The sequence below is a fragment of the Vicia villosa genome, linkage group LG5 (assembly GCF_029867415.1).
Source record: "Vicia villosa cultivar HV-30 ecotype Madison, WI linkage group LG5, Vvil1.0, whole genome shotgun sequence".
In the NCBI taxonomy this organism is placed as follows: domain Eukaryota; kingdom Viridiplantae; phylum Streptophyta; class Magnoliopsida; order Fabales; family Fabaceae; genus Vicia; species Vicia villosa.
This window is the reverse complement of record NC_081184.1, coordinates 142,307,393-142,320,791: the sequence shown is the minus strand read 5'-3', so window position 1 is coordinate 142,320,791 and position 13,399 is coordinate 142,307,393. Positions and strand designations below refer to the sequence as shown.

Genomic DNA, 13,399 nt, shown 5'->3' with positions numbered 1-13,399 from the left:
GTTCAGATCGGATTCCGACGGGCCTCATTTTACCAACCGAATCCGACCAATCTTATCCGTTAATATCCAAGCTGGTGGACCGAGAAAACCCATAAACCAAAGTAAATCGAACCGTGGCCCAAAACCGGATTCGGACCGGTCGGGTATGGTCGGATGGTTACTTCTTGTCCACCCCTAGGTGTATAGAACCATAGACAAAGAGAGAGAGAGAGAGAGAGAGAGAGAGAGAGAGAGAGAGAGAGAGAGAGAGAGAGAGATGGAGAGAGAGAGTTGTCCAAATAATCCCAAAAATGTTTAGAAATTATGGAACTATGGAATGACGCATAATTCAGAAAGACTATGGTCGATGATGGTTCGTTCCACCCATGACTCGTGAAGGAATGAATTGTAAACCTTCCAAAAGGTTTCAATGATGCAGAGAGTTTTGAGTATAGGAAATATGTCCCATATTCTTATTCTTCTGATGTGTACACCCTTAAGAACCGAATAATATGTCTTTATCTTTTGTCCATTTATGGAAAATAGGGTGAGTAAAAGCACATTAAGCTCATTTCATTTTTTGCAAGTGGCTTCCTTATATGATGTGGTGCTTTTTTAACATGTTCTTTATAAGCTCTAATGTGATATGATGTTGGTCAACATGTTATGTCTGTAAGAAATTATGTATCTTTGCTATTCAACTTTAAAATATAAGACTTATATGAAAGAATGTCTGTAAGAATGTGCATAACATCTTGCATATTCTGATTTTTCTAAAAATTGGCCAAGGGGGAGTTAGTTATTACATGTGATTGTCAAAATTTTGTAGGCAACATGTGAAATAAGATATTCTGTCAAGTTGAGAGACATCTTGTCTCGAAGTGGTTATTGCGCTTTAGGGGAAAGAAACATGTTAAGCAAAATGTCATGCATTCTATGAGACATCATGTCTTGAGTTGTTTTCTTGGCGTGCAAGGTTGGTTGAAGTATATCTCGCGCTTTGGAGATTTGATTCCTTTTGTATCGAATAAAAATATGATTGTCAAAGCTTGTTTTAGTTTAGAAAAGATTTATCTTGAATCTGTATTAGAAAGATTGAATTTCGTATTCATAAGAGATTCATATTTATTCAAGATTTGTTTCAATCAAGATTCAAAATCAACATTATGAAGATTCATTATGTACGCTTTTTAGGATCCAGTCGCGTTCATGCTGAATTCTTTGTATTTCTTTTTTTTAGAGTCATTTTTTTAAAATTAAAATAGAATTTATGAATTATTTGAGACGGCCTTTAAATTTGAAGGATTTCAATAGAGTTTGAGTTTCTGAAGCAAAAGAAAGAAACAAAATTTCTAATCCTAAATGTGGGGAAATCTTGTGTGGTTCCGAGTATCGAAGTTTAAAATTGGTTGATGTTGTTGTCCTAATAGACAAGTAGAAGATTTCTATAGAATGGCAACATCTTCTTTCTTGTAACTAAAACTCTTGTATAACCTAGTAAACAAACAGTGAAAGACTCTAGAATGAAACTTGCCTATTTACAATAGTCATTTGTAGCTGAAAATTTTAGAATGAAGTTAACCCAATCATTTGGATCTCACAAGAGAATAAAAGGATAATATTAATCTTTATCGAAACTAGAGTTCGATCCAATTCCCACAATTAGATATTTAAAACTCTCTTCACAAATAAAATAAATATTTCTTTTAGCTATATAATTTATAAAAGACATTTTTTAAAATAAGTTACAAGTTAAAAAACATTAGCATATTGTATGGTTAATTTAGTAATTATAAATATTGTATATTTTATGATAAAATAGAGAATGTAAAGCAAGCATCTTATTGAGAAGAGTAAATTAGTCTTATGCCCCTAATTTTCTTTTTGTGTTTCTCGGGAATTTTATGAAAATATTGGATTTTTTTTTCAAAATTATCGGATATTTCAAAAAAATTTGTAGTGCATTTTCGAAAAGAATTCTTTTTACACTATTGAAAATTTTAGTATATGTTAAAATTTTTGGTAGAATAATTTTTTTTCTCATAATATTATACCAAAAATTTGATATGTTCCCGGAAATTTTATAAAACTATCGAAAATTTCGTTCTTAGACACTTTCAACTTTATTTATGAACATTTTTGAAATAATTAAAAATGGGTGCGAGGTATAATTTGGAGGATAGAAGGTTAAATCCTCTGTTAAGAAGGACCAACATATTGAACTGATATAAGGCCCAACCAGAGTTGTTTGAGAAACCTCATTGTTCATCTAAGCAATTTACCTTCTACCCCAATTTATACCCTCTACCTCCAATCTATGAGAGAATATCATTCAACCCTTTTAACTAATGAGTAAAACATATAAGAAAATTTATCTGTGTTGTACTGTAAAAATATTTTCGAGAAAATACTTGCATCTTTTATTCATTAAAGTTAAAAAACAAATTATTTTTTTATACTATTTTTTTCCTTATTTATGTTTATCAACCTACATGAGTTTTTGGCATATTCAAATTTAGCATTATAAAAATAAAATTGAAAAGTGATACTATACATAGGCTGATTCTCTAAAATTTCATGTTAATTAATATTAAAATGGAGTCTAATAAAATTGGTTTATTAGCTCTTTAGTCAATTTAAACATATATCAAACTACTTATTTAAATACACTCATATAAAAATAAACTTTAAAGTAGACTAATATATTAAACCAGATTTTCAAAATAGTTGATTGAGATTCAAAATTAGAAAATTTCTTTAGCCACCTCCCTATGGGGTCACCCCCAGCGAAAAACCCAAATTACCCCTGCTTCGGAAATGAACTTCCGAAGCTTTGATTTTTTTAAAAAAAATTTCACAATTCGGAAGTGCATCTCCGAAAACACCTCATGGGGGGTGTCTTCGGAGATGAACTTCCGAAAACACCTCATAGGGGGTGTGTTCGGAGATGAACTTCCGAAAACACCTCATGGGGGGTGTGTTCGGAGATGAACTTCCGAAAACACCTTTGTTCAGATTTTGAGGGGTTTCGGAAATGCACTTCCGAATTATGCAGAAACAGAGATTTTTTTTTAATGTTTTTCTTAACAGTTTCGTATTTTTAATTAAAAGAAACCGGGAAATAAAATAAACGACATATAAAGGTGAAAATACTAATATGATAAAAAAAAGTAATATATACAACCGATCTGAATCCAAATAATAATAATAATGTGCTAAAGATACAATCCGAAAACAAAAAATAAATAAACCCGACCACTACTGAGTGTGCCTAACCCTCTCTCCCTGGGACCTCCTCTGCCGCCTGTATGCCGCCGCACGGCCCGCATCAGTGACGATCATCTCCATCACGGCCACAGCCTCTGGGCCGCCCTGCTGAACGACACCTCGATCCAACGCGTCCCGCCCAAGCATCTCTATCCGCTGGCAGATCGGCATGAGATCAATGGCGTGGTCATCCTCGGCCTGCTTGTTCTCCAGGATCTCCTCGTGTGCTGGCCTAGGAGCGCCGGGAACGTCGGGTCTCAGCAGGGGATGTGACACCCGATAGAACCATGTGACGTATCCCTCCTCACTGTGCCAGTCCTGTGTGACCCGAGTGAGACGGTACTCCTGCGGTACCACATGATGCTGCCAGTCCTCCCATATGGCAGTGAGCTGCACCCGGGTCACTGTGTCGGGAGCAGCCTCAAAGGGTGACCTGGGTATCCGCTGCACGAATCCGAACTGACGCATGCACCGCTCAGGGAGATACCGGACCATGATGGTAGTCCCGCATGCCAGCCAACCTGAATATAGAGCAATGCCGTCAAAGGGGACAATCTAAGCGTAGTCGCTGAACGACCTCCAGGTGACGTCGTCGTGCATCGTGCGGTCCAAGTATCCACGGTATGGTCCCATCGCATCGTTCCCCCTCTGGAAAACGTATCTGGCGGCCCTGGGCATGGCGTCCACGTACGTAGGATCGATGTGAAAGCCGTGGATGCGGGAGAAGTAGGAGATGATCCAGCTCTGAAACAGAAACACGATAATGTATTAAAAATAAACACGAAACATAAATAAATAAATAAATACGATAATGTATTAAAATAAAACGTACCGTAAGTAGTGTGCAGGATCCGACCAACTGCCTCGTCCTCCAGTTAGAGGCCTCATTCAGCTTCTGGTAGAGGTATGCCAGAGTAGCTGCCCCCCAGTTCCACTGGTGAACGGTATCCAGGTCCATGAAGTAGCGGAGGTAGGTCACGTCGACGTACCTTGCACTCTTGTCCACAAAGCATGCAGCGCCTACCACATGCATGTACCAGCACCGGAGAGCGCAGCCGCGGTGATACTGTGTGAATAGCTCGTCACCCTCCTGCTCGGCATCGGCCGCCGCGTCCAGGTGGTGCTCAAAATAAGCGCTCAGTGTGGTGAACCGGATATGAGGCCCAGATGTCGTGACGCACTCAAAGTGAGCAACCTCGTGCTCCATGCCCAAATAGAGCGTCATCCACTCAATGGCCTCGACCCTCTGGATCCGGGAGTGGTGCAACAGCGGCCCCCTAATCGGCAGGTGGAGAAGACATTACACGTCATGCAAGGTGATCGTCATCTCCCCATCCGGCAAGTGGAAAGAGGACGTCTCCTTGTGCCAGTGCTCCACAAATGCCCCCTGCATGCCGGTGCTGATGGTGGTGTACCCCGTCATGCAGAGCCCGCTAAGCCCTGAACCTCGCACATGGTCGTTAAACCACTCAGCTGCTGGTTTAAACAGACTGAAAATCTTCCGGGCGTGGTTCACCATTTTCAACGGCTCTCTCTCCTGTTACAAAAAAAACAAATAAGCGACATATATTAAATAAGCGACAAATAAACGGTTAAATTATAAAAAATGGTGACAAATAAACGGTTAATTTATAAAAAATACCTCTCCCTCCCAAATACGCTGAGCGACGTGATCGTGGTAGTGAATCAGCACGGAAGTGTCAAAGGGCCCTCCCGGATAGCTGTCCTCCTGCTCATCCTCCTCCCCGGCTGGAGGGTCAACATCCGGTACCCCCTCCGGCTCGTGGTAGGGCACTGCCGCCACCTCCTCCTCATCCTCCTCCTCCTCCTCCTCCTCTCGCTGGCGGGAAGAAGATACCCGAGCCAGTCGACTCCTAGATCCTGAAGCAGATGTACCCTCTCCCTCGCCCACGGGAACTCGCACACGTCGCCCCCAGCCCTGCCCCCGTCCCTGTGTCGACGCCAGTTGCGCCGCCGCCTGCTCGCTTTTATCCGACGCAGTCTGGGTCTCCCTACCCTGTCTGATGCGTGCTGGTTGGTTGTCTGGCATGTTCCTGTAAACAATTGAAATCGATTAATATGCGAGACAAAAGAAAAAAACTAAAAAATTGAACTTCTGATACAATTCGGAAGTTCATTTCCGAAACTGGGATGGAGGTGTTTTCGGAAATGAACTTCCGAAACACCCCTGCTAGGAAGTTTTCTGCAACTTCCATGGCAGACCCCTAAACCAAACATCAAACCTATGTCTACACATTCTAAACATCCTAAATATCAGTATAAACCTAACCTAATACATTTTTTGCTATTTGTAAACACCCTAATATACATTTTAATCATAGATCTTAAAATCAAAATGCTTACCGATTGAATAGATTGGAGGACTTTTGAATGTAATAGAGCAAGTAGATGGAGCCTTTGAGGTAGCTTGGAACTGGTTTGCAGAAAAATCTCTTGGGGTTGAGTTTGGAAGAAGATTAGGGTAAATGATTAGGGGGAGGGGGCTGTTTTGCTTAATCTGCAAAACGCGCAGTATTTCGGAAATGAACTTCCGAAATGCTGTTTTCGAAAATGAACTTCCGAAATAAGACAATTTTTTCAAAAAAAAAGGCGCTTTCGGAGATGCATCTCCGAAAACACCTTTTTCTTGCATTTCGGAAATGCATTTCCGAAGTTAAGGGTAGTTTGGGTTTTTCACCAGAGGTGACCAAGAAGACATGGGGGTTGATAAAGAAATTTTCCAAAATTATACCTCTGAATCCTGGGAGTAGGTTAGACAAATTAATAAGAACTTACGAGATAACCTTCATTAAGTCTAGACCATACAAAACTTTTTTAAAAAGAGAGAAAGTATGAATTTTTTTTATAAGTCTACTTAACTTAATTTTTTTTTTTAAGTTATAAGTCATTAAAAAACTTTTTAAAGATATAAGGCTGACATATTTAAATAAATATGATTAAATGTTTTTAATAACTAAATGTTGTATTTTGAATTAAATTTTAAAATTTATTAACCTACATTAGTTTTTTTTTTTTTTTGTATTTAAATGTATTATTCTAAAGTAACATTGAATTATGATATTTTATAAAGTCATATTATATAAAATGTCAAGTTTTTTTTTTTGACAATTATAAAATGTCAAGTTAAATATTAAATAAAGCTTAATCATTTGGTAAAATCTGAACAATAACGCAAGTTGTTTACATAAATTTTTTAAAACATATAGTATCATGGAACTTATGTCACTAGGTAAGATCAAATAACTCAATCCAAACAAGCTTGTAGTTTCATTTGTTGAGAAAGACAAGTGAGAGCTGGAAGTGTCGAGAAACAAGTGTGGGGTAGTCTCACATTGATTATAAAAATGGAGATTGAACATTTTATAAGTGAGAGACACACATATCACCTTAAAGTTTTGAGTGAATATGTGGTGTCTCTCTCACAATGTATGTTGCTCATAAAGAATGATCCCAACGAAAAATGCTACATAGTGTTTACCCCCAAATTGATGACCTAACATCGTTGTTCTTTTACCTCGGCATTCTATTTAAACATAACCATTGGATGGGATGTTTTCCTGGGGCGCCCCTCTAGTGATAGCGACAATGTATTGACATTTCCCCTTGCTAGCCTTCTTATCTTCACCACTAGTCTCAACATCTTCAAATTTTGAAGGGACTTACTCTTGGACAATTGTTCTCTCTCTTTTTCCTTCCTTCACATATTCGTATAATCAGTTTCTTTTTATCCTCCCTTTCCAAATTATGTGTTAGCACACTCTTGATAAATTATTTTCTCGTGACACATTCAAAGGAGTTTACTTATTGTATCGATCTTGCGTTCCCCGTTCAGATTCATCCTACCTCCAGTGAGACTCCTTCCCCTATCGGATAACTAGGATTGGCCTCAGTAATAATCTGGTTATTGAACGGGGTGTTCAACTTTTCCTCGAGGTTGATGAAATATTGAGCCATGTTCAGTAGTTCTTTTTTATACACGTCTCTCTCTTCTTAATAGCTTCTATATGAAGGGGCAATACCATAGTAGACCATTCTTAAATATCTAACATTTGAGACATTCTTTGGCTCCTTCTACTTCAACGACCACTTCCATGAAATGGTCTATGTAAGACTGTAAACTCTCATTCTTTACATTTTGCCGCTTAAGGCAACTACTGTAAGTGGCTACTTTTTTTGGACCGTGAAGTGAACGGTGAAGCTCTCGCATAGGTAGGTCCAGTACTCGATGCTCCCGTCCAACAGAGCATTGGACCATAGTTTATGTGAGCTAATCAAGGTTAACGAAAAAATTTTCATTTGGAAGCTTCATCAGCGTGGAAGTAGTTCAATTAACTATTGACAAGTTGCATGTGCTTATCGACATCTCCCTTCCCGTTGTATTCTCCTAGCTTAAGAGGTTTCTCCAATAATTTTGGTATTCTACTATCAAAAATGTATAGGCATAGAGGATGTTTTTGCGGATTCTTTGTTGGTTGTTTCTCTACCTGGTACTGTGGAGGAGTATTTCTACCTCGGTCTCCCTCAGGGCTCTAATGAGGGATTTGGTTCTTCTTGCTTGTCTGGTGTTTCTACTATTTTGAAGCTTAATCTCTTCTCAATGTGGTCGCCTCGGGGATGAAGGCTTAGCTTCTCTTTGACATAACCTCTTGCTCAGTGTTTCCCTGTGGCTGTGGGGGCGTGTTGTGTATGCTTTCTTTAAGAGAAGCAACCTCTCCTCTATTGTTTGTGAATTATGTTGCATAACCATGTTGTACAAATTTTTTAGTAATTCATTGGTGCCTTGTATTCAGAGATTGACTTGCAACAGTTAGAAACTAGACAATGTTTCAGGTTGTGAAATTGGTGGTGGTATCGGCGGTATGATTAGAGGAATTGGAGTAGATCCTGCAATCTCAGGTGGTTGGAGTAGATCTGGATACAATGGAGTATTTGCTATTTGATCTATGATACCTTGAAGATGAGGCACAAGTGGTTGAATGATCACCGCTTGAGCAATATTGGCAGCGGTAACAACTTTGCATAATACGGAGGAACGAGTAGCCCTATACCCAGTCATTATTGAATAGTTTGGAAATAAAAAATATAAAAAATTCAGGAAATCAAGGTTGATATGCTATTTGATTAGGTTAAACGGTGGTGGATCTAATGTTCAATTTTGAGAACTCTGATATGATAAACTGATTTTTTTTTGAATTAATGGATCAAAAAGAGATTGCGTGATTACGGAAAACACAGGAATCAGAAGTCGATTCCCACACACTATGCCACTGCTTCATTATTGAACCAAATTTCGTTGGTGATTCAATCGTTGTGAAGGATAACGGTGGATATGAGCTTCTGATGCGGTGGAGGAGGGGCTGACTTGCAAAGTTAGCACTCCATTGCTCAAGTCAATATGTGAGGGAGAATGGTGAATGAAAATTAAATTTGAAATTGTGCACCTAAATTTTTCACTCATATCCCTTATATAATAGAGTGCTTATAATAACTTGCTATTTGTTAAGTGTGTGATGCAGGGAGTCGTTGGATGTTTCTTTGATTAATTTGTCTTTACTCTTTCATAAGGTAGCTCTCTGGTGCCATATGTACTTCAATTTGTCTTTACTGCGATTTTGCAAACACATCAAACAAAGTAATTAGTTTGAATAAGCTTTCGTAATTAGTTTTATCAATGTTTATGTCAAACAATCGATCTATCCAATGCTTGAAAAGTAAGGTGTACCCACATCTAAGAAATAAATAGTATGCAGTATCCAATGCTTGAAATGTAAGGTGTACCCACATCTAAGAAATAAATAGTATGCAGTTTTCACATCATGATTGCTGAGAGAGCACCTCAAATCCATATGTATTCCCCTACTAATCAGGTTGTTTTCTATTGCAATAACATTATCCATAAGCTTCTAAATCATTAATTATTTAGCAAGTGGTATGTATGGATGTCAAATGAGTTTTGTCCAAAAAGGCTAATTGTGATCTCTCTAGATACATTAGTAGGAATCTTTAAAAAATAGATCACCATTTAGAGATCATATCTAAATGAATTTATCAACAGTGATATTATCAAATGACAAGTTAATTCTTAAAATTTATTTAACAAATTGAAGAGGTAAAATGGATAAAGCATAAGAAATATTTCAATTGATGTCTTAGATGATTCAAATGTTCTTAGCTGATAAGATTATTACCATTTTTTTTGATGTTAATGCATGTTTATTTTACTCTAACATTTATATATTTGTATCTAATTTTTGGACTTTTCAATTGAAATTTATTTATCTTACTTTAACGTTTTGAAATTTGTTTATCTTACTTTAATGCTTTTAATTGAAATTTTTGGATATGTTTTTTTTAATATTTGTTATAACTAAATAATTATAGTATTTATTAACTATATTTTAACTATATCTTTTCATTATATATTATATTGTAAAATTGGATTTAATTTTTGTGCTTTTAATTGATGTTAATGCATTTTAACTATATATTAAATATAATTATATTTTAAATATAGTTTGCAATTTACGAATTATTTTAACTATACTTTAAATATATCTACTATAGAAATATGTATCAACTAAAGAAATGTATCAACTATATAATAAATATTTATATAGTTGATTATTTAAATGTTTCTCATTTGTAAACATTTTCTTTTGTTGATTATTTAATACATTTTAATATTTTTTATGGTTCTATATAGTTTACAATTTATTTAATAAATATTTAATATTAATCGATATCAATTTGAAGTATATTAAAAATTTACATTTGATATTAATTTATTATTTAAAAATGTATTATTATTATTTAATATTTAATTTTATTTAATATTAATTAATAAAATATTTATAATCTGATGTTAGTAAAATTTATTTAATATATTTATTAATTAGTTAGATAACATGCATTAACATCAATTAAAAGCACAATAGCTTGAAAACATTCACTTCAGCCCATTTGTAAGGCGATGGAGTTATATGAAGCAAAAGATAAAATGCCATCATAATATTAAAAATAATAAAAAGATTAAAAAAAGTCCGTTGTCCATCCAGTCAATAAAAAAAATAAAAAATTTAAAAAATAGCTATTAACTTTCTTAATGACTGAATATAATAAAGATAAAAAATAGAGAATATTCAAATATTATGAGAATTCATTTAATTTTTTATTCAATCTTTATTTACAAGATTTTTTTAAAAAGCGTTCATATAACATATGAGAATATGTATTAAATTTTTTTTTTTCAATTGAGTAAGTTTCAACTTCAAATACAATAATGCATTTTGTTTTTGTTGATACAATGCATTTTGTTTTCTATATTGTAAAGTGTAAACTACTCTCACCCCTTTATTTCTTAACAAAAGTCCAGCTTCTCTATCTACAATATAAGAAAATACATTGTTCTGGAAAGTACCAATATGTCCTTCTGCTTCATTATGTTGCCACGTGGAACACTTCTCCTTCATTCTCTCTCTTCTTTTACCTCAAAACATCTTCTAACCACATAATAAACCACTTTATTTTTTCTCTCTTTTTCTCTCTCTTTCATTTCATAGTCTCTCTTTCTCCTTCTCAGAAATTTCATCTTTCCTCTCATATCACTAACCCTAAACCCTATTCTTTCTTCTCATTCTACTTCTTCTTTCAAGTAACCAAAATCTTTTATAGTTTTTCTCTCACATATGAATTTTGTTGTTGTTATTGAGTGCTAAATCTATTTTTTATTTGATTTGCAGGTTTTCTCTCAAATCTAGATTTTTGTTGTTATTGTTACTGAGCATATTTTCTCTCGGATCTGGGTAAATATGGTTTTATTGATTCAATTTTGTTTTCATTTCAGTTTCTTTTACATATATTTGAACTTCATTTGGGGTTACAGATGCATTCAAGTAACAGATCTGAAAGGTGAGTCATGTAAAACGAAATCTCCTTCTATACTCATTTATTTTCATTATTATTGTTTTCTTTTTTCATGAATATTCTCTAATTTTTTCTATATGCAATTTTGCTGAGAATGATTTGTGTGTTTAGTCTACAATGAGAACTTAACTACTTCTATATGCAATTTGAAAACTATTTTTTTTGTTGAGAATGAGTTGTGTCTACTCTTTAGTGTTTCATTCCACTGGTTTTGATTTAAATGATAGAAATAGTTTATTTTTTTGAAACCTTTATTTATTTTTTATTATGTCTTTCATTCCTCTTTTTATGATGAAGCATATCTGATGCTTGATAGGGATTTGAACAAATATTCCTCTCTATTCTTGGTCAGACATGTTCTGGTATGTTCTTATGCTACTACTATTAATCTACTCTTTTCTAACGTGTGCATCCACTCACCAACATAAATTTAGTGCATTTTATTTTTTTTCTCCCATTCTTACTGGATGGCTAGGTCTTCAGAACTCCTAAAATATATTAATACAAAATATTTGTGGATATTTGATTTACTTGAATGTCATAATTTATCCTAATTTTTTCTGTTTTGTTTACAAAATATTAATTTTGATTGAGTATGAATTTATATAAGTATTTTAATTATGTATTTTTATTCTACCTTTTTCACCATCTTATTATCTTTTTTTTTACATAATGACATATTAAAGTTGAAGGAGAAGTGTTGACTATTATGATTGATTCGTATGCTACAGTTTTAAATGATATTGTTGAATCTATTATATGAAAGGTTAATAAGAATTTTTTGTGTTCCTTCAATTTCTATATTTTTCTCAATCTACTTCTTATCTCATTATTTTCTTGACTTGATCTTTTTTTAGACAATGAAGGAGGTTGATTCAAAAGAAGATAAAAAGATTGATATGGAAGACCGGAAAGATTATATGGCAAAAAATTATTCTCTTTTAAGATTGATAGTTAATTTTAAATATTATATGATAGATGTATCTAAAATTAAATAAATAATCATACATACTTATTTTATTTTTAATCTAAATTATTTTAAAATATTTGATATATTATTAGTTAAAATATTTAAAATTACTATAATAAATGATCATTAAAACATAATAATCATTGTACTAAAGAAAGTTATTAAAATAAAATAATTGATATTAAATTTTAATTTTATAGTACATTGTTGAGTTATGAATTTTTATATTTGTTATTAATAATTTTTATTAGTTGCAGTTAATAGCATATAATGAAACACCATTGTCTTGGAAAATGGCAGGATCCATATATAAAGCAAGAATTTGAATTTGATGATAGTAGTAGAGGATCTGTTTTTGAATTTGTGATTAATGCGTAATTTATGAGGTTCTTGGAGAGGATTTAGTTTTATTTTAAATGTTGTTTAGTTTTGTATTCTGATGAATGATGATATACTATTTTGACTTTAAAAAAAATTGGATAAAAACAATGATAGTCTTATATCATGTATGTTCCAATGTACTAGGACAACATAGCATATTTGAATCAAACAATTTTTCATTTAACTTTTGTGTAAAAACATAACACCACTTAGACTATTTGCTTTTTCGTGATTGATATTGACATTGTTCATAATAGCATAGATATATTATTTCAATCTTGACTCTTTTATTGCATATTAATAGTATTATTTTTTTTACTGTGATAAAAGTACTATTGCTAACATACTGTCCCATGTGTCTCAGTCTATTTTAAAAAAGCAGATGATGCATCCTATCAGCACACATTAATTAATCATAACTCTCTCTTCACAAACACCATTCAACTTTTTATCTCTCCACCCTTAAATACAAATCAAGTCTCTCCTGTCTACTCTCTCTCTTCCCTACCAACTCATCACTATCCCATTTTGAAAATTGTTTGAATATATTTGAATATCATTTATTAAATATTGTTGCATGTAATATTACTTTGATTGAGTATTTAATTTATAATCATTCTTTCTAATTTTCTAATATTATTTTTTGATATATGGTGCACTTCAAATCAACCATTTTATTTTACAATGATTTATAATATTAATGAAAAAATAGTGTATCGCTGATACAAATATTTTTAGAAACGACAATTTATATCTGTGAAAATATGTGCATACCACACCAGAACCCGTGCGTACACACGAGTTTTATTGATGTAAACGAGAATAAGTTTTCTATTGATTATAACGGGAAAAATACTT

At 33.7% G+C, this 13,399-nt stretch overlaps 1 long non-coding RNA gene across 4 annotated transcripts; it reads left to right on the top strand.

Annotated features, from left to right (window-relative positions):
• Window positions 1–10,722: 10,722 nt before the first annotated feature.
• LOC131607609 (uncharacterized) lies at window positions 10,723–12,243 on the top strand. 4 transcript variants are annotated; one of them, XR_009285352.1, is made up of 3 exons: window positions 10,723–11,006; window positions 11,111–11,175; window positions 11,507–12,243. It is a non-coding gene; the product is annotated as an uncharacterized LOC131607609 (long non-coding RNA). The 4 variants fall into 4 exon arrangements; XR_009285351.1 differs by having other exon boundaries at window positions 10,723–11,175; window positions 11,507–11,552; window positions 12,048–12,243; XR_009285350.1 differs by having other exon boundaries at window positions 10,723–11,175; window positions 12,048–12,243.
• Window positions 12,244–13,399: the final 1,156 nt, after the last annotated feature.